Below are 22,392 nucleotides of genomic sequence, written 5' to 3'. Positions count from 1 at the left end.
TTTTTTAATAGGACTGTCACTTTGTCTTACTACAACTGTAGAAAGTTGATTATCTCACAGGTATCATACTGTGTTGAGGAGAAAAATAAAAGAAAATTGAGCTATACAGGCTGTATTACAGAGGATAAATACACTGCATATAACTTTACCTTCACTCAAAAGTTACTAAAAGAGACATAAAAGCTCCCAAAAGAAAACCTCAGAGATTTATTCTTAAAGTACACTTTCTGAAAATTATGCAAAAGGGAACAGTTGCACCCAGCAAAACAAGATAATGTTTTGCATTTTGCTTCCACGAGGGAATGGGACAGGTATCTTCTTTTTCCTTGTTTATTTGCAATGTTTACTGATTTTATACCTCATCCCTATCTTGTGTGGTAGAATAAATAAATTGCACAGTAAATCTTCTCTTTCAGAGGTACTTGTGATGAGTTATGATACTTCTGATCGTAGATACTTATCATTGTTCACTTTTTATTGTCTGGGCCTTGCTATAAAATCACAAACTTGTGGGTTAGCACTTTTCGAAATAGGCATAAAATATTTACATTTGTTCTCATTTTTGAATTTTTTTCTGACTACTTTTGTAAGACATATCAATTTAGGAACCCAAATTTATCATCTTTAACCTATTTCAAAAAGCACTGAAATCTGGAGATGTGAAATCTAATTGTAGCAGCTGACTAGAGAGTCTATAAACAGTGTGTGCCCACTTAGGGCAGTTTTCTCCCTTCATATGATACTTCTTCTACCATTGTGAACCATGTCAGCCAGTAGAAAATTAGAAGCACTCACATTTCTATTCATATTGAGACTTTAAAATGCTGTTTCTCTGAAAATATACTTATCTTTAAAATCCAGAATTACAGCAGGACTTGCAACAAGAAAACCTTTGCCTACGTATAAGTTAATGTGTCCTCCCTTCCCACACAAATACTAAATAACCTCTGTTTTTTCTACTAGCAATTTATATGTATTTGCTCCCTTTTTATCTTTACAAAAAGACATTTCTTTTATAACTTTACTTACTCATCTTTATGGTAATTAGAGATGCAAAATAATAAGTGCTTAAAATAACTAAATAATGTTCAAACAATTTGAAAAAAAAAAAATCACATAAGTGATGTTAGAACTCCAGAAAATGTTCCCATATACATTTTCCCATAAGAAGGTTCAGCACCATTTTTTAATGGTTTTTTGGGGGGGGTTTCATGTATTTTTTTTATTTTTAAATTTTATTCACAAGAAATTCTTTTGGTCATACTTTTATTCTTCAATAATAAAAATTTGGTTTTCTTAAACAAACCAAGCTTACAGTCCAGCCAGAATTTTACATGCAAATATGACCTTAAAATTTAATTTTGTGTGTGTGTTTATAAATGTTAAATTAGCTGAGAAATATGTCAAGCAGCTGAAAGACAAAGAACTTAGCTTCAGAGAGTTCATTAGACATTCCATAAAATTTGGAATGAAATTAATGAAACTCAGTCAATACATTTCCATTTGCTGGATTTCCATTCTTTCCATTTGCTTACACAGTACAGAAGAGAGGGGAAACAAGTGAGCCTGCCAAGGTGGCGATAGGAAATGTTCCTGCACAATTCAGGACTGAAAGTTTTCTCTTTGTGTGAACTGCTGGTCGCTAAAGTACGTACAGATCTTCTGGTCAAAAGTGCTAAATACAGGGTAAGATAATTTTTAAGTATTCAAAACCCTTCTGGTTTAGTGGTATGAGGCAATCAGTAAAAAGGTCTTTTCTAGAACCACGTACAGACCTACCAAAGTTGCCTTTAAGTGGACAAAGTGCATTTGCCCTAAATGTAGTACATGGTTTCAAGCAACTCTTCCATAACTAAGACTACCTGTGTCAGATGTGTGAAAGAAAGCTGGATTCCTAAATAAGGCTTACTGGGACCATGTCTCACTAGGTACAGGAATTGTCTCTTTAAACCTACATTGCCATATGTGTGTGGGCCAGATGAACAGTTTTATGTACACATATTGACCATGCTTCTGTTCAAATTGGTTTTGGTAGGACGACACTGTAGTCTCCTGGGTTGCTTGCAAGCCTCAGGAAGCTTGGAGAAGCTGCAAGAGATCTGACAGACTGGATGGATGCAGAACAGTACAGAGTTGCCAGGTGTGTAAAAAGAAAGGCAGCAGAAGGGAAAATTTTCCAGAGCTTGTTGTCTCCTTTTTAGTCTGAGTACAGGCAGCCCATTGGGCAGTGTGGGAAAGGAGAGATGCCTTAGCCTTAGCCTTAGCCTTGGCCTTTGCCCAGAGGCTGGAGATGCTCTGGACATGCTGGTCATTCTCTTTTTCTCCATGAGCTGGGATACTATATTTTGCTGTAGTGAGAAGAAAAAAGAGTGACTGAATTTTACATCTGAGTTGAGAAATTACAAAAAGTTTAATTCAAAGGGGAAAGAAATTCCTTATTGGGAAAGTGAAATGTCTGTTTTGGTGGTGCATAGAAATGGGATGGATTTTGCTGCTGTTAGTGGTCTCAGATGTAGATGTTTGTGATCATTCCATGGTCAATCAACTGTGATGTCTCTCCAGAAACCAATTACTTTTATTTCAGATTTGTATTTTCAAAGGGGATCAATTGTATTGTGATGTATGTATCCCCTTATGATGTTTATGGATGGAATCCAGAGCAGTAACTTATCCAATGCTTTCCTTTTGGATAGCAAACATTTATAGAGGTGAATCCGGCCCTTGATGAGGAAATGAGGCAAGCAGATGTACATGACAAATCTCTTGGAGGCTCCATCAATTTTCAGACTTAATTTTGAAGCAAGCATTACTTCTCGTGGCTGCAAAGTTGTTTTATAAAGGAAGTATGCTTTCTTTGCTGCTTAAATATAGAAACTGGGTCACCTTTTAGGTCCATAGAGCAGGAAGAATCTGTCTTTCAATGCTAAAATAGAAAAAAGAATAACAAAACCAAACCCACAAAAAATCCTAAAGAAGATAAAAATACTTCTATTTTCCATATCCGCTGATCAAAACTTAGATATAAAAATAATAAAAGATAATAAAGAGGGAGCAGAAGGAAAATAATAGTTAACTATGCAATTTCATGGCTGACACATGCAGTTTACTGGAGATGTAGTTTAGTCTGTCATCTTTGTTTGATATTTGGAAGAAAACAAACCATCTCATCATATGTATTTGTAAATAGCATATTTATTTAATACATCTAACAATTAGAGTTTTGTACCAGAGGACTATAAAACTGACATTGGCTAAAGCTATCAAAAAATTCCTAAAGATTTGAAGGAGAATGAACACTAAAATTATTCAGGAAATAACTATCTTCTAATTCAATGTTTTACAGTTATAAAGTTTACCAAAAAAAAAAGAGTAAGACTTCAAGCCTACTTGGCAAATAAGTACTCGATAAATGGCATGACTTGAAGGAAGAATAAATTTTTGGTAAAATCAGCTTAGGATACAGTAAATGAAAAGCTTCTTAACACTTGCAGTGCTTGTGAGCTGGGCAGAGCAACCTATTGATCCTGTGGAAAGAGATTGTTTCTCTCTTTTTTAATCAATTTTCAAAAGCAAGCAGCATCTTAAGTTTATTAGTAATATTGTCTGAGGCAAGGCTGGAATAGAAAATGGATTTGAACTACATTTTCTTTTCCGTTATTTTTAGAGACATTGTTCATTTTTCCCCCACTTTGCAGCTCGAGAGAAGAGAAATACGGAAGATAATTGGTGTACTTCAAAGAGTGAAGTGAATTTGAGTGATAGCAGACATGACATGAAGAATTAATAAAGTGACAGTTTGTTGGCATGTATAGGAACAGACTAAATGGTCTTTAACCATTTGAATGCAGAGAGCTAGAAGGAAAGGGGAAATTACTGGTGTGTAATTTTTGCTGCAGGTCTGCTAGAGGGGTCCTTAATGGGTAATGCAAGACAGCAAAATCTGGGGGAGCCCTTAGGTCTGTTAGACTTGGTACTGGTACTCTCTGTTAAAGTCCTCTTATGTTCACTGTCATATCACCTTTCTAGAGACAGTGCAAAGGCTTCTCCTGCTGTCCTCACATTGGCATGACAAATTTGATTTTTGGATGATTTTTGGAACTTAGAATCATAGAAACATAGAATAGTTTGAGTTGGAGTCCTTAAAGACCACCTAATTCCAACCTCACTGCCCCATCCAAGCTGATCCTGAATATTGCTAGGGACAGGGCATCCACAGCTTCTCTGGACAACCTTTGCCAGTGTACCACTACTCTTATAATAAAGAATTTTTTCTGTATATGTAACCTAAATTTCCCCTCTTTCAATTTGTATCCATTACTCCTTGTCCTATTGCTACAATTTCTGACAAAGGGTCCCTCTCTGGCTTCCTTGGAGGCCACCTTCTGATACTGGAATGTTGCTATGAGGTCTCCACACAACATTCTCTTTTCTGGGATGAAAAGCCCCAGCTTTCTCAGCCTGCCTTCATGGGAGAGTTGCTTTAGTGCCCTTATCAACTTCGTAGCCCTTCTCTGGTCTTGCTCCAAATCCTCTGGAGTCACTCATATAAAGGCTTGGGAGGATGCTGAACAGCTGTCTACAAAACAGCTTGGGGAAAGAGAAAGCAGGGATGTAAAAATGGACAGGATCATGGCATGAATACTGTAAGCCTGTCTTTCACAAGAATGTTTGATTCATATAACAGTACCGTTGGTCACTTGTCTCATTTTTAACACACTGTGAAACCTTTTCCCCAGCCTTTTCATTGTGCAGCCCTGATTTTCACAGTGAGAGGGATCTGTGTTAATCAGTAAGGAAGATGGAAATAAATCTCACTGGCTTGGTTACATCAGTAATGGCAGGGGGTGTCAAGGTTGAGACAAACATCTCTAGTCATAGACAAAAACTATTCAGTAATTTTTGTATGCAAGTATAATGCTCAGTCGTGACTGGATAGAGACAATGAAGGAGCAGTAAATGTAATGAATAAATCCAAGCATTGATCTGTAATCTTGTTAACTGTAGGAAAAATATGAGTGACAGACACAATGGCATGACATTAGGAGGATTTAATTCAAATTTAATCTTATTTTGTCCATTCTTAGTTAATTTCATAGACCAATTTCTTATCTGAGTAATCAGAATTATTTTGGGAATTGTATTGTTCCTTTCTCATCAGAATATGAAATGGTTTTGTGAAGAGCCACAACTTGCCAAGTAACTTGATTCTAATAGTTTCCTTCTTTGATTTTAGACAAGAAAAATGAACAAAAAGCCTCTCAAGATACTCACATTTCAGGGAGATTAAATACTCCCATATAATAAATTATCAGCTGTAATTTGGCTGTGGTTGTTTAAATGATAAATCACTTCTTTCTGGCTGCAACTTACATATTGAAAATAAATTTACTTCCCTATTAACATAAAAATATAATAAATCATACCAAAGATCCTTCAGAAATCCTTTTAAATATCATTAAATTTTATTTAGACAGTCTTCCGTATCATTAATAATAATCACTATCAGAGTCTTCTGTCTTCAAGCGCTGATGACATTCTAGTGCTGAGCTCAGTTGGCTCCCACCGGGTAATTCCTTGGCGTCGTTTGGCTTCCCTCTGTATCATCTGAGCGGTACAAGGTAAGTCTGATGCCCCAAAAATTTCTCTCATGATCCACTTGGATCACTGCAGGGCTGTGGCAGGAACTGAATGGAAGCAGGGAGCCAGAAGTGGATTTTTGAAGATGTCTCTTTATTTTTCTGCCTCAAGCATGTCTTGTGAAAGGAGAAGAATATATCCCAACTTCACCTGGTTTTAGACCATATTTTGCTTCTCTTTTCCTATTAGGCAGAATTCATGGACCAAGAAATGTAAAAGACTGCACTTCAGTCTTTTTGTTCCTTTTAGAAAATGCAAGGAATTTTGATTATGTTTGGAGAAAACTTAATGTTTAAATAGTATCTCCTGCTTGAAGATTACCTTAAAAGGCAGTAGCAGGTTAAATATAAAGCTCTTGAAAGTGTTTTATTAATTGCAGAAACAGCTTGTAAAAGATGAGCCCTTTATTTGGGAAATTCCCCCTTTTAATCTCCCAAGAGTCTTTGAAGAATTCTAGTCTTTACTTAATCAGTTTTCCTTTTCTAGACTTTTTCCCTACTACTTACATGCATATATACTGTTATGTACATATCTAAAATCATGTACTGCTGATGTTTTTTGTCCATTTAAAAACCACAGCTATAGACACTCCTGATGCAGAAGCTAAACCTTTACCCCAGGTTTTCTACAGGATAGAAAACTTTTTTCATGTCTATGTTAGTGCTGAATGTGGTAGTAGGGAATAAAGTGGCCCTTCAGTTTTTTTCCCTGTAACTCATCCACAGCAGCTGAGAAAGCACAGCGAGGCATCCATCGCAATGACATCTCAGTTAGCTGAAACATTTTATTCCACTCCCACGTTTTGTGCTTTCTGAGTAGCACAGCAGGAAACTACAACCTGAAAAAGGGTGGGAAATTTGTTTAGTGGCTTCTTCATTGCACTCCCCCACAATATTTATTTAATTAATGAAGAGTTTCAAAGCAATTAGCAGAAATCCTGAGAAGTAAACCTAGGTCCTCAGTGCCTTGAAAAGCAGCAGATTTTGTTAAGTTTGATCAAACCCATGACAGTTACATTCCAGTACAGACATGCAGAACAGATCGAGCTTGCTATTGACATTTTGATTGCACTCTGTAGAATTTATGTTTAGGAAAAGCCTCAGCCAGTGTTTTGGCATATCTTATCTGTAGGCCACTACAGCAATAAATCCCATGAAATGCAATCAAATGTTAATAGAAAATCCTTTGTGGGAGACATCTCCAACAGCGAGTTTTTCTCTCCACCCCCTTTCCTCTCCAAAAGGCTGTTTATCTACCCAGACAGATCTATACATGCCACTTGTAGCTGTGCTGCACTATGTTTTGTGGAGACAAAGACTGACTTTCAGAGAATAGAGTTGTGTAGACTTCTCCTAGGAACATGCCAGTCTTGGCTATGAATCTGTTTAAACCTTTGGGCAAGGTCAAGGCTCAAAGCATCCCCCCAGGATGTACCTCAGGAGAAAACCCTTCCATCAGGGCAGAAGAAATACAGAAAATAGACTCTAATATGATGGAAAAGCTTTGCACAGGATGAGTCGCTGACCAGACTGCTTTCTTCACCTGTCCCAAAGCACGTAGCTATTGACGAACGCAGGGTACGTTTTGGCCACAGTTGGGTATATGTATATCCTTGATCCTGTTTGCTTTTCTCATAGCCTGTGGTTAAAGTAATTAAGTTTTTTATGTGTTGCTGTGTGTTAAGTGGCACTGAAAGCTGGGCCTGCTCCAGGGGCATTGGGAACAGGGCCCAAATGGAAATTAAAGAGAGCCTGACAGCATCTAAGCCTCATTCTTGTCACCTGCTTCAGCTCTAAAAACCTTCAGAAGCCTTCAGTCCATGTTTGTCTGCCTATAGCTGCCTGTAGCAAGGTATCCCAGGGAATGGGAGCAGAAAAGTCCTCATGAAGTGCTACCTGTATCACTCATGAAGTGCTACCTGTAAGTAAGCAAGAGGTAGACACCTGTGTGTGCCAGGGGACTTGCGTGATGGAGACAGGACCCACAACTCTGTGCTCTGGTGCCAAAAGAGCCACTGCCTATAGGACAGTCTGGCAAAGAGACCACAGCATGCCACAGGGTGCCCTGGGTTTTTGAACCACAGTTCAGGTTCCAAGTGCTTTTCCCCCAGCTCCAGAGACAGCCTCCAGCTCCAGTTTGACAGCATACACATGGAAGAGAAGAAGTCCTGCAGCCCCAAGCCTTTCCCCACACAGAAGTGCTCACTGCAGCTCAGACTTGCAGATCACAGTTCATTGCAGGCAAAGGAAGAGGTGTTTTTGAAGGGGCTGCATCCATCTCTCAAGGAAGGGTGATAGACCAGGACAAAATATCAGAAGGACAGGAGATGCCAGTTAGATCCTGGTGATAATGGAAGCGATGTCCATATTGGATATTGGAAATAGTCCCTTCTAGTTAGCACTGGTTAATTTTTTCCCTTTTATTTTCCAGTAGTAAAACAAGCATAAGACATTGAGTGAGTTGCTATTTTTAGGTTTATCCTGCTATTTCCTAAGTGTAGAACTAGGAGGATGATATGAAAGTGCCCTTTTTGAAGCTGTAGTAACTCAGATCTGCATTCCAATAGCACATCTACCACCCATTACACTCTTGTTTCAATGCTATTTTCTCTCCTTGGTAATGTCTCCAAGCAAAAATATTTTCTTATAATGAAATATGCAGAAAGAAGGCCATGGTGATAGACTGAAATAAAACTGATAGAGCACAGTCTGGAAATTCCTGGCAACCTCAAATCCCCATTACAAACTAAAAAAATCCAGCTTATGAATGCAAACAAGAAAGTTTAACCTTGTAATAATTTTTTCAATATTTTTCTTAAATTTATTGCAATTTACTTCATCCAGGAAGCACTGTAAAGTGCTGGTAACAAGAAAAGAGACAGTCAATAAACATTACAGCTATTGCTGGATTTTCAAAGCAGAAAATGAAAAATTAGGTGGTTTATTCACCATTGTTCAGGGTTTATTTGCTATTTATTGTTCTAGTGGAACAATTTAGGCCATTTTTGCCCCATAGCTCTTATTTAATCTCATTTAGACTAGCACTCTGCTCACACAGGGTGTGGACACTGCCTAGTTTTCCCGTGGCAGCATGACACTGATATATTATTACCTAATTAGACTGCTTTTCCCTGGTAGCAAGCAGTTCCCATTTGTTTTAAAGACATATGCTTTTGTTGTGCTTTTGGAGAGGTTAACAGTGTTTGTGTAGATATTTGAGAAAAACACAAAAGGGAAATGAACTTAAAATTTACTTGTCAGTCCACATTTTTATTCTTTACGTAACTTGGACTGAGCTGAGATTGTCTGCTCACAAAAGGCCTGGTACTGGGAATAGCAGGACTGTTATTACAGGCAGAATTCAAACACATTGGCAGAATCTGTGGGAAAGTTTGTCCATTTTAGTCCTGGTTTTACTGGATGGTGAAACATTCCTTGAATAGTCAGTATGCTGGCCCAAGGCCTGAAAAAGTCACTAAACCCTTCTTTTTTCTTTATCTTTTACAGTGAAAGCTGACAAGTAGTTTAACAAGACAGGTTACTTACAGCAGGCATTTGCCCCATCAGCTACAAACTGGTTGAGGTTATCATCCTGGTTCCAAGCAAGGAACACAGAAAAGGGGGTGATGGATCTAAAGGGGGCATAGCACCCTACATAACATCTTTCTTGCAGGGTGTAATCCTCTGCAACACTTTTCTCCTCTTGAGAAAAAACATCTGTTGCATCTGCACTAACTGGAGTTTACCTCCCATTTTGCAAGATATCATCTCCAGGACTATGACATGTAAACAGAAGGGTTACTATCATCTTTCAAGAATGTGCATTTTTTTCTTTTTTTTCTCTGCATGATGAACAGTATGTCATCAACTCTGCCTTAAGAATTACTTTCCCTTAAAATGCTTGTCCTCACTTCTGGAAATTGAAAGAATGATAAATCAAAGATAAATTAAACTTATACCTTCAAACCACTCTTACACATTTTTCTTTTTTTGTTCAAAAATTTCAAGGATGCTAGTATAACTCTACATTGGTACCTATTTCAGTGACAGAGAGTCTGAAAAATATCTGGCTCTTTTTCTCCAACTTTTCAAGGCTTATCAAATTATGGGTAGGGGAAAACACAGAAATGCAGCTTTTTAGAGAGGTGATTAGGTTAGGAATGCCTGCACACTTTTAAAAATATTTGGTATTATATGTATACAAATGTACATTACTTTTAAATAAAAAGTAGAAAAATAGACAAGGATTTTAGTAACAAAAACTTTAAATTCTACAATTTGTCATCAGAAATATCTTCTTTTATTAATTTGCAATATTTTTGTCTTCCTTTATAAACTTTTACACTTCACTTCATAGGCTTTCACAACTGAGCCCACCATAGAAACAGATGGGAATAGTGACAGTAGGGATTCAGAGTTCAAAGCTCTTGTTACAGCTATTTCTAAGCTAACTAGAATGAAACAAATTTAATCTTCAGTTAGTGTTCATCTGTCTCTTTAAAATGCAGACTTTTTCTAGTCCACCACTATGTTGTCCTCAAACTCAAGGTCTTTTCATGTGAGAGAGAAAAACAACATTGTTAAAGAGTTATCTTTTCACAACTTTCCTTTATTTCTGTCAATATAAGGGCTCATTTCCAGTAATTTTTGCAGAGAGGAGGATTTTATTGTGAGACACACTAATTGAAATGCAGCATTAAAAATTAAATTTGTAGAATCTTGAGCAGTTTACAAAAAAGAATTATTTTTCACTGAGAAATTATGTTATTTCCTCATTTATTAAATCATGAGTTAAAGCAAACCAAATGTCCTAAAGTCTTGGGGAAACGAAGACTTGGAAAACATTAAAATGTTTTGACAGCAGTTTATGATTATGTTGACATATAATAATATAAAATTATCCGCTATAGTAAATACTAATTTTACTATGCTGTGTCAAAATGAATGTCATAAAACCAGTTGAGGGAATAAAAAAAAAAATTACTGTATCTAAATAAAATACTTTGATATTGTCAAAATGTAAAGAAAAAAAATGCAAATATTTTGACACTTGCAAATAAATGCCTCAAAAATCAACACATTCCCTTGAGACTTTTTATTTTGGTGGAAATTGAGATTTCTGGTCTAAAACTCATCTGTCAAAATGTTTTCACCTTGTGTGAGTGATACCACATTTGTAGCCAAACTTGTGTCTCAGGCTGAGCTTGCACACCAAATAGCTCTGTGCCTCACTGTGTCACCTACCAGGGCAGGTTTTATCAGAGCCAGCCTGAGCCAAGAGTCACATTTTTGTCAAATTAGCTCGTGCACATGAGGCAGTTTTTTCTGCTAGAGTTAGGCTGTTGGAGGGAAGAAAATACTTAATTCTGTTTAAAGCCTGTCAGGACAGCATTATTGCTACAGGATGTTACAGGATATTTTCTGACACAGTTCCACCCTGTGAGCTTGCACTTCACATCTTGAAGTGATTGTGTTTCTGATCTGGTAGCCACAAAGAGGGCTCTTTTGGAGAAGTGGTCATGGCCAATGCAAGTTGATATTCATGGGAAGAAGATATGGAGCCATGGCTAACACTGAAATGTGTCTGGAAAAAAACAATACTTAAACAGATGTTGAATGGAAGAGAAAGTTTCAGCTGTGGTTTGACTCCTTTTTTCCCAAGAATCATTTATGTTTTTTTGCCTGAGATCTGAAAGACCAGAAAGAAGGAGGTTAACCTTGTTCCCTATAAAGATGTCGAGTTCTCTACCTAAGTGGTCAGAAGAGAGTGGGGCCATGCACAGCTTCCCCCAAACCCTCCCAATGCTCTCTGTATCCCTACCTTTGGGGTATTCTAAGATCTCCTAAAGCTATTTGCTTATGAAACCCATTCCATTTGCTTTTATCCCTCTGGTCAGTGAGGAATGGCACTGTAATTCATACCACACAGCCATCTGACACAAGTCCTGACCTGCTAAAGGAGGATATTCGGGAAGGTGGGTGAACAAGCAGCAACAAACAGGAAGAAATAACGATTCTCTTTTTTATTTTATGTTTACTGTGCAAAAGTGTATTTGTCTTAGCTCATCTTGACTAGGCTTTAGCTAAACTCTACTCCCAAGTTTTCATGACAAATCAAAAATGCAACTTTTTTTCTATCACTGCATGCTTGAAGAGAATTTCAGCCATTCATAAACAAAATGGGCGCTGCAAATGAGGGTGATTCGGCATTAAGTACTTATAACACTTTCAGCTATAACTCAGTTATAATTCCTCTATAGAGCAAAGAGGGAGAGAGTGAAGAAAGGGTCTTAAGCCAAACATCTGTTGTGAGCATCTATGCTGTTTTAGTTCTGTAGACCTTTTCTCAGAAGTACTGGTAGAAAAGCAACCTGCTAAACACATGGGGCCCTGTTTAGTCAGCATGGGGCACAGCCAGATGGTTAGAAGAGACATGAGGATGCCAAGCTCATGAGGTGTGGCCTCTTCATTTTAGCAACATACTTTTTTTTTTTTGTTGTTGAGTAGACAGGCTCTCAGTAACTGTCTGTTGAAATTATATGATCAGGAAAGAGCCAAGACACAAAATACACACACACCTGTGTCACAACCAGCTTGGAGCACTCTGGCTTTGATCTTCTTTTGTACAGAATTATTATTCAGCCTCTCTGAAGTAACTTCTGATTTATGTTCCTATAATATTGTGCCCAGAAGGCATGGCACATGTTCTTATACTCTCATATTTTATGGTTAACGAAAGTTTTTGGCACAATTTCATTTAAAAACTTGCCAATTTTACTCTAGATCAAAAGATATAGTTTTCTCACATTAAATACCCAAAGAAAACAGCAACTGCTGAAGTAATGGCATTATTTTTATTTTTCAGAGTCACTCAATATGTTTTATGGGCAACCATTATGATGGTTGTTTCCCACTTGAAAATACATAAATGAACAATTTTTTCTCATTTCGTTAAATCTTCTTAAGTGAATTCTGGATTTGATTCAAATTTTATGGATGCATGAATGTCTCAACATTTCCTATTTCCCCGACTCTGAGCCTTTGATTTGCTTTTCTTCCCCTAATGATGGTACATACATGCACAAATTCTGCATTGCCTGCAAAGATTTCAGTAGTGCTTGTGTCTTGCACAGTGATGTTTGGAAGATCTTGGGATAATACAAAACTTTTCATGTATGGAAGAGGACCTTGGAGTATGCCCTTCTTGTGCACTATTAAATTGATCTATACAGCAAAAAGATTTAGGTGCATTTTTCCAATGCCTTTCATCAACTTTGACATACTTTGTTCTTTGGGTCTAGTATGAAGCAAACTGGGCAATTCCAGTGCAGCAATTCCTGCAGCCAGGATAGTCTTGAGTGAGGGACTGGGACTCCTTATTCTTTCCCAGACAAAGCATTTGCCTAGGAAAAATGTGGTTTTGGCTTTGTCTGCGATTGAGGAGCCACCTCCACTCTGAACAGTGGGTTCTGCCATGCTTTTCAGTTTGGTCATGGGCCTTGTGCCTGGCGACTTGGGTGTTACTTGATGAAAGGGCTCCTGCCTCACAAATTTGGAAAGGAAAGGAGGGAGCTTTCTCACTGTTCTTTGGACCTGTGTGCTTGTGTTAGTACTCATGTTCAGTGGCAAGATTGCTGTCAGGTAACAGGGGGGGAAGAATAGGCTGCCTGTTGGTGCTGAGAAGGGTTTGCAGTTTCAATTAATGATCTCAAGGGTGCTTGCCTTCAGTGCCTTGGTGACTGAAACTCTGTTCTGACCTTTGAGAAGGAACAGCTGCTTGAGAGTCCACTACACATGGCTATGCAAATTTTCTGGTATATTTTGGTGGAAGTAGCTCTTGTCATAGATGGCAGGTCCTATATCACTACAAAGGGCCATAGAGGGTCACAGTCTATTGCTACCAAGGTAGCAAGAAAGTATAGAAGCTCTTGGCATCGCTTTTTTTAAAGTACTGGGATATTCTGAACATGGTAAACACCACACACTTCACCACCAATATTGTAGACTTTCATGCATTTCTCTTCACAGCTTCAACACAATCTGGACTTATTATATTCAGTAAAAAAGGTAATTTTCTTCTCTTACAAAATTCAGTCTTTCCTAGGATTTTGAAAGCTAGCCTTTGGCCTTTCTGGTTCACATCTCAGCATTAGTAACTGGAAATAGCACAACTTTTCAAAAGTGTATGTGGAGAGTCCTGTTTACATTCCCAGAGTGTATTGTCTCCAAAGTCAACAGGGTTAAATGATAGCAAAATCATCAGCAGCTAAACCAAGCCTCTTCTATCTTCAATATGAACAGAAAATGTAGTTACTTAGCTGACAATAATGTTCTTTTTAAAAATCCAAAAGCAGTTCTCAAGGCAATAACACAACACATGCATAGTACATGTGCATTGCTGCACTTTCCACACTAGGTTATGTGCTGTAAATGTTGATGAAAATTGTGCTATGGATACTCTGCCAGACTTCCTAACACCAGGAAACAGGATGGTTTTCCCAAACACAAACTTCTTCAACATATGCAAAACTCTTCCCACTGATACAGAAAGTGGTATGTTTGTGGTTTGTTGCTGACTTTGAGATTATCAGGTAGAACTTTTCAAAAATCAAATGGGAAACTGAGGGGAAATGGAAGTTAAAGTGCTGAAAGGAGAATCTACAGAAAGTGGATGCCTGTATTTCCAGTTAACCGACAGTCTGGGCAGGTTGGATTTTTTATTGCTTCTGAATTATCCATTCACATCTGCTGAAGGGGAATTAATTTTTTTCAGACTGAACCAAACCTGTAAATGTGGAAGTTTCACCTTTTTTTCCTGCATGTAATCCAAAAGTTAAAGCTGAGTGTTAATAAGGATTTCCAGCACATTACTTTCTACACCCTGCTTTAAGCAATAGCTGCAGTTTTGCTGGTGAGCACTAAAATTGCCTATAATTAAAATCATTAGGAGAGTCTCTTTAAGCAAGAGGACTATTAGCATTTCTCAAATCACATCTGCATGTGTTAAAGCTGTGTGTGAGACAGACAAGACAACATGAACCTTATTTTAATTTAGTGAAAAGAGTAGCAAAAGTCAGATTTGATGTTGGTGGGAAGAATGTCATCTCTACTGCCAGGGACATATGAACAAACCACTTTATCACAATAGAAGTATCATTAGAACCAGTGGAAAGAGAGATGATAAAGAGCCATAATGAAAAGCAATTGCTTACAGGTGTGTTTATGGTTTTTGTGTGCTTATACAAATAAAAGCACATGTTTTGTCATACATTTTCTGCCTTTGCCAGCTGGTTTTCCCTTAGTCGGCTCAATCTTGCCTTTGCTTTTTAAAATGGGTTTGCATAAGAGAGTCCTAAAAAATTAGGTATTAATGATCATTATCACACAGTGCTAGAAACTTCTGCAGTAATACAATGTAATAAATGTGCACTGAGTCTCATACGTACATGCTGGGACACCGTGGTGCCATCTATGGTGCTGAGCTGGAAGTCAAGGCAGCAATGCCCGAGTCAGATGAAATGAATGTTGAACATAACTCTCTGTACAAGAAAATCTCTTTTCTAAAAGGGTTTGGTGACAAATGCTTTGCAAGATTTCAGTGAAATAATTGAATAAATTTTAGCAACTTGTTTTTGTGTAGAAAGCGGAAAGTAATAGCAGGAATTTGAAGGAAAGAAGTGTCTGTTCAGATTTACTTTCATTGTAATATCTTTTCAACCAAATTGGCCTTTTACAATACATACAGCTGCTCAGTAGGAAAACAGGCACTGCAGGACTGATGCCAGCATTTTTCAACTCTCCAGTTAATTCAAAGTAATGTTGGGGAATCTGTGATTGGTATGTTCCAGTCAGAATTGTATTTGTCAGCCCCTGAAAAAAGAACAGGTTCATCTGACGCTGGCTTGTAAATGACAGCCTTTCCCAAATCCCAGTGAAGGAAAATAAAATAGGTTCCCATAGGACTTCAGAGGAATATTAGGATAGTGACCAAAGAGATTTAGAAAGCTTTCTGCTGCTCAGGACAATATGACAAACCCTTGGGCAACCTTAAAATGGGACTCAGGAAAACATCCCCTTAAAAATTGTGATACAAAGAAAACCAAACAATTCTCCCTTCACAAACACAAACAAACCTCAGAAATTTCATGAGAGCAAAACTATAAAATTTTCAATACAATGTAGGATGGGGAATGAATGATTGCTTAAACAAACTAACTTCACAAATTTATTTATCTGATGATAACAGAGATGAAAATAAAATCTCATTTCTTTTTTTTTTTTTAATCATAAAACATCATAACAAGGAGTAGAAATGTGGAAAAAAGATCAGCTCAAAGGACAGAGATGATCTTCTCATAAATTATTTTGCTGCCAAATGAGAAAGAAGAAAGAGAAGATGGAAACCATGCAGAGAGACAGTACTTTTTATTTGAAGAAGAAAGCTCTGATTACTCATGATGATGCAGTGCCAGTTGATTAGGCGAAATGATTACCAGACTCTGTGACACAACATTTGGCAGGATTTATCAAGTTGTTTGTGAGCTAGTTGGGAGATAGGCAGGAGAGTCTTCACTGAACTAAAGCCTGATAGGTAATTTCAGTCTATAGGACATGACAAATACAAGAGATTAATCATAGAATTATAAAATAGTTTGTTTTGGAAGAGACCTTAAAAATCCTCTAGTTCCATCCCCCTGCCTTGGGCAGGGACACCTTTTACTGTACCAGGTTGCTCAGAGCCCCCTCCAGCCTGGCCTTTGAATGCTGGTAGGGTTGGCACATCCAAAACTTCTCTGGGCAATGTGTTCCAGTGCCTCACCACCCTGGCAGCAAAAATTAACAGTACCAACTTTGAAATATCAGTTGCTGCAAAAATAGATGGAAGAAAGAACCTCTTTTATAAATGGCAGGGGAATGTGTAATAGCAGTTTCACCAACTCGTGCACTTATTCTTTGAGAGCCTTATTTGTCCAGGTTATATCTCTGCAAGAAACAGACATTCATTAAAATAAGTCACAAGGGAAGACGGGGAAAGCCATTTTCCCTCATGATGGTTAAACTCTCACTCTGAAAATTTTTAATTAAAACAGGTTTTTATAACATTTCCCCATATACGAAACAAATTATTTCTTTCCTTCTAAAAATGTAATCTTGTCCCAGTGAAAATACCAGTTCTCACAGATAATGCATTTTTCCATGAGAATTTTTTTTTCATTTGAAAATATTGTTTAAGGATAAAGATGGTGTATTAGCATACAAAGATGAACAGCTAAACAGGCACAAACATGAGTAAATATACCTAAAGTTATTTCATTTTTTATGTTTTCTGTTCTCATCTTAATGAGGATAACAGATCTCATCAGGATCTGTTGATTGGAATGCAACTGAAGACCACAGATAAACATGTAGAAATTATCCTGTATCAGGTTCTTGGTGTTTTATTTAGTGGATTTAGTGGCATTGGTTGAGAGTGCCTAAAGAAATTTAAAAACAGTGGTTACAAGTGAAAATCTGAAAAATAATGTTTTTGTGAAAAAATTAAATCTGGTCTGTCATGTCTAAGAAGATATTTAGAAAATAGCCCATATAACTAAGGAAATCTCTAAGCATTACTTGGAAAGTTTTCTTTTTAGTTTGCTAAAAGGGATCAAATTAGAGGAAAGAAAGGCTGCAAATGCATCATATAGTGGAATGAAGTGCATGTTTCTTCTATATGTACAGCTGAAGACCTGCAATTATTGCTGAAGAATTGCACTTTACTAGACACAAGATAGCAAGTGGAACAAAATTAAATATTGTTTTATCAAGGGGATAGACTAGACAACCTTGTGGGGACTTTCTATCTATGATTTTCACATTTTTATACCTGAAACCAACAAAGTTTCTCTTCAGGTCTGGAAGAATGACTAATGATTTGAGGAGATACACTCTCAATAAATAGACGTGTTATTATTGAGACACTTTATTCTCACAATTGTAATGTTCTTTTATGACAACCGAGAAGACACTGTCCCTCTCTGTGGCAGGGGTATTGGACTAGATGGTTTTAAAGGTTAAGTCCATGATTATTAACCTAAAGTAAAATATGAAAGCCTTGTAAAGTTCAGGAGCTACTGATTTCAGATAAAGAAATAAAGTTACTTTTCTAAAATTCTTATATGTATTTTGGGTGGCAATGGCCAAGTTGGACATCATACATGATAAGTCGCCGTTGATTCCTTTGTGTGATAGTTAACTTGGCAACATGCTACCATCTGCAGATTAAAATTTAAATCTGCAATTTAAAATAGATTTCAAATATAGCAGAATTAAGAAGATGCTGTAGGTGGCAAGCAGTTCTCATTTTCACATTTTAAAATTTATTTCATAAAACATTCAACCAAGAAAAATGGTAAATATTTCAGAAATCTTATAGGAGTCTGTACTCATAATCTTTCTTTTTTCCCCCCAGGCAATTTTGAACATTAAGAAGTTCAGAAAAAATTCAGCAAAGTGTTAAAAGTTTTTAATAGTTTTATAAAAGGCATGTGTATCTGTCTTTTATTAATCTATTCTAATCTGTGTTTCACAACAAGGTTACAATTTTTCATTTGTCCATTGAGCAGTTTTGATGAAAAGAAAAGGAATTTTATATTGGTTTACCTTGTCTAAATAACAGTAGGTGCCTTTCACATTTTCAGAAAGAAAGAATACGTGGAATGAAATTTCAATAAACAATGAGTCAAACTTTCAGAAGAATGCTTCTGTGCTTGAAAGTATTATCTGTCTGGTTTTAAAACTAAGAATTTTAGAAGAAAAATTTTGTCATTTTCAAACAAGAAGGAGGAAATAAATATTTACTTATCTAAAAACTTGGACAAAGTGAACTGCTTATTAGTTTTTTGCATAAATTGCAAATTGGTAAGCCCTTATGTGTGAGTAGTATGTATGAATGCATGCACATTTATAAATGCATTTCTGAGGTCATAGAATTAACTATCACACCATCATGTACATAACTAGGAGAGTACTTGGCAAACTTAGAAATTTCATTTCAAATAATTTTGCAAATTATTTTTTGCAAATAATTTGCAAAAAGTTATTTGACCATAGTTCTTTGGTATGTCATGATGACTATTTGTCTTCATATGCTGCTACATGGTTGGAAATGGAAGCAGAATTGCTTATCACTTATCACTTGATTTTAGTCTTGGTTGTTGGCAGATTTGGTTTAATAATGGTGAACACATATATTTTGCTTTGGGGAAATGGTGGCATTGAGCTGATATTTGACTAACTAATGGGTCACATAAAATGCTTTTATAAATAAGTTTCCTTTGATGCAGAATGTCCTTTTACTTCCGTTTCAGTTCACAGTAAAAATCCACTCCACTTGATTCTATTTCCCATATTTAGAATCAGAATTGGAAGACCTCAATTGCACTGTAACATTGTAAATGTAATATAGTCACCTGTAGAGAATGTTTAATTATTCTAACGTTTAGTAAGCAGGTCAACAAGAAATAAAAATCTAACTACATCCTTGTTTTATGAACAAGCCCAAGTGTCTGACTCTCTGGTAACTGAGCATCACATGCTGGGACTTATTTCACAGTCTGAGGACTCCTGACCTGGCAAAGGAGGGAAATAGCCTGGCACCCCAGCAAACTGTCCCTTCTGTCTGCCTTTGTGGGGCCTGATGCAGGTGTTCAGATGGCAGCATAATATACACCTAATCTACTGTTCTACTTGTTCAAACTGGGTTACCGAACAAAATAAAACAGAAGAGATGGTGAAGGACTGGTTCATACGCTGGCCACACAGCAGGCATCACAGACACCACTGTTTAAAACATCACAAGTTTATTGATCATGCAAGATGCCAGGTTGATTGGGACTGACACAGTATTTACTGACTATGAAATGTAAATGCCTAAAGCTGGAGGCTAGTTCCACACAGAAGTTTATTTCATTCAGTTTATGGAAATTTTATTGCTGAATATTACTAGCAAAAAAAAAAAAGTGTGGACATTTCTACTGGTTTATGTTCTGTTTGGGAAATTATAGCACACATCTATGAGATTTTCTTTGCTCCAAACCTTCCTGGGCAAATGGTTTTCTCACTTGGGGAATGAGGTTTTAGAAGGAAAACATTGCAACTGAAATAGCTCCCAAGCATCTGTGTGGAATGAGAACACTTTATAACTGATGAATTTAGCATTTCATCAGAAGCTTGTTAAGTCAGATTTGGCAGGCAAAAGCACTGTGTGATAACCTCAAACTCATCCTGCTTTGGGTGTGCTGGTAGTAAGCAAATGTACCGAAGGTATGAGAATTATTACAGTCTGTGGTACAGCATCCTGGGCAGTGTTCTCATCAATAAAATAGGTTAGGCTTTCCCTTTCTGTAGTATGAATTTTGCAGCCATTTAAATTAATTGACTAGAATGAAGTTAATTCATCCGCACACCCTCATGCACACTCTGAAGAGAATAAGGCCCTGACTGGAAGTAGGGAACAGCTTTGGGTAGTGCTGCTTTGTGCCCTAATATTGTACCTTTGAATCAACAGAGACTTTTGGGGTAACTGAAGGACTATTTCAGCTTATCCTTAGTCCCCTTTTATGTCTCCTTATTAATGCTGGAAATTATGAGGTTCTAAACTGAGAAATTTTCTGCAACCATAATAGGTCGGCACCACTTTAATTATCAGCACTTCCACGATGCCTGAAAGTGGAGGAGTCCTGGGATAAACAAGAAATAGCTCTTCTCAAGGATGCAGCAGAGGTACCACCCAAGTGATCAGAGATAATTAGGAAGAAGAGATACAAATGGCTTAGGAGAAAGACACTGGAACTTGCAGATAAGGACTGGCTGAAATCTTTCTCTCAAGCTATGCTGGTTTGATATTCAACTCTGATAATTACAGATCACTAGCATGCAGCTTGAAGTCACAGGATATGTCTCTTTTAACTTACTATGATGAACAAACCATTTTAAAATTTTTTTCCTGGAGTCTGAGAAGACTGTGTACACCAATACCAAGCACACAGATCTACATAAAGACTAAAAGAGAAGGTTTGTTTCCTAATGTTTAGGGTAGGAAAAATCTGTTTGGAGAAGTCAGGAGAATGAAGGAGTACAGAAGTATGAGTACACATGGAAAACACATATCTTTCTGGATTTTGACAATTTACTTTTATGTCTCCTGCAGCAGAGCTAAATTTGGAAATCTTATCCCATAGGAAACTTGCGTATTTTAACATTTGCTTTTTTCCTCAAATCAGGACAAAAATATTATAATGAAAATTCCAGAAAAATATGAATCTGGAGGCATTCTGACATTCCTTAAGTTGAAGCTTTATCTTTCAGCTAATTCAAGTAAGCAGGCATGCTTTAATTTTTTTTTTTTTTTTAATTAAGCTACATTTTCCCAGTGTCACCTCACCTCAACAGGACTGGAGCTCGAAGTCCTGAGCAGTGCTCCTGCGCTGCAGCTGGTGTCATAAGTGTCATATCCATGCAGGCACCATGAGTGCCACTTTGCATTAGGCTATTGCAGGCTTTAGTCCTGATGAAGCCTGCCTGTAGAAGCAGATACTAGTCTTTCTTCTTACAAAGGGATGTGCAGATGGTGGATTTGAAACAACATTCCTGAAGCACTTTAGCTAAAAAGGTATATCAGATAATGACCTGAGAAAATCTCTCATTTGTTTTTCAGTAAAAAATCTTGGTTCATCTGGCTGGCTTTTTTGAAGCAAGCGTTTTCCTGAGCTACGCAGAAAAAAAGATTGCAGATATGAAAACTCTTAGAAACCTCCTTCACTCATTTGCCCTCTTTGCAAGGCTTCCTCTCCCTGGAAAACCACATTCTGTGAGAACCATAACCTAAAACCTTCACAGCAGCAGCACCTCTGCACAAGGGTAGCTCCTCCAGAGGAAAAGCTCCTTGGTACACAAGTATTTATCTAATTTTTAGCTCCTGCCTTGATGATACCATGTCATGAGACCCCTTTTATTTCAACAGCCATTCCTGAGCCTTTGTGAGGACTTGGTTAGCAGCTTTTTTGATGTTGAAAATTTTCTGTTTGGTCTACACACATACATGTGCTCGGTATGCACATGCATGAGTAGATGTGATGTAGAACAGATTTTGTGGGCTTTGTGGCTATGAACAAGCACACTAATGGTGTAGTCTTTGTGCAAGATGTACTTAAGGTGTCATGGACCCCTTACACTGTTATATATGGATGAAGAGGACACAGCAAGCATTTATATCTTATTTCCATGGGTTAGTAAACATGGCTGATATTCTATTACCTGAAGTTGGATATGAGTCACCATAGTGGCTTACACATTTTATTTTTTATTCATAGTTGCTCACAGTTTTTTAACTCCATGTGAGGTCAAGACCTTGCTAGCATAAATTGATATTGCCATATTTAAATTAACTGAGCTATGTTAGTTTATACTCTCTAGGAGCTGGCATTCATACAATTTTAGTTGTTAATTGCCAGGGCGATTGCAATTGTTCCTATTTATGAAAAGTTCTGACAATAAGATCAATTTCTTTTTACTTGGAATTCATGTTGTATTTGATTAGATGTAAATTAATTAGAGAGAAGCTGATTGTATAGACATGTTTGTGGTTAGTATTCTAATTAACAAAAACAAATCTCCTCTGACAATGTATCTTCCCACCTCCCCAAGGAAAGAAATTGTTCTTGTTATCTATCCTGTCCAAAGCATGCAAACCTTTGGGATAGGCAAATAGACAAAT

Source organism: Zonotrichia leucophrys, chromosome 3 (genome assembly GCF_028769735.1).
Source record: "Zonotrichia leucophrys gambelii isolate GWCS_2022_RI chromosome 3, RI_Zleu_2.0, whole genome shotgun sequence".
NCBI lineage: Eukaryota > Metazoa > Chordata > Aves > Passeriformes > Passerellidae > Zonotrichia > Zonotrichia leucophrys.
Note: the sequence above shows the minus strand (reverse complement) of the source record.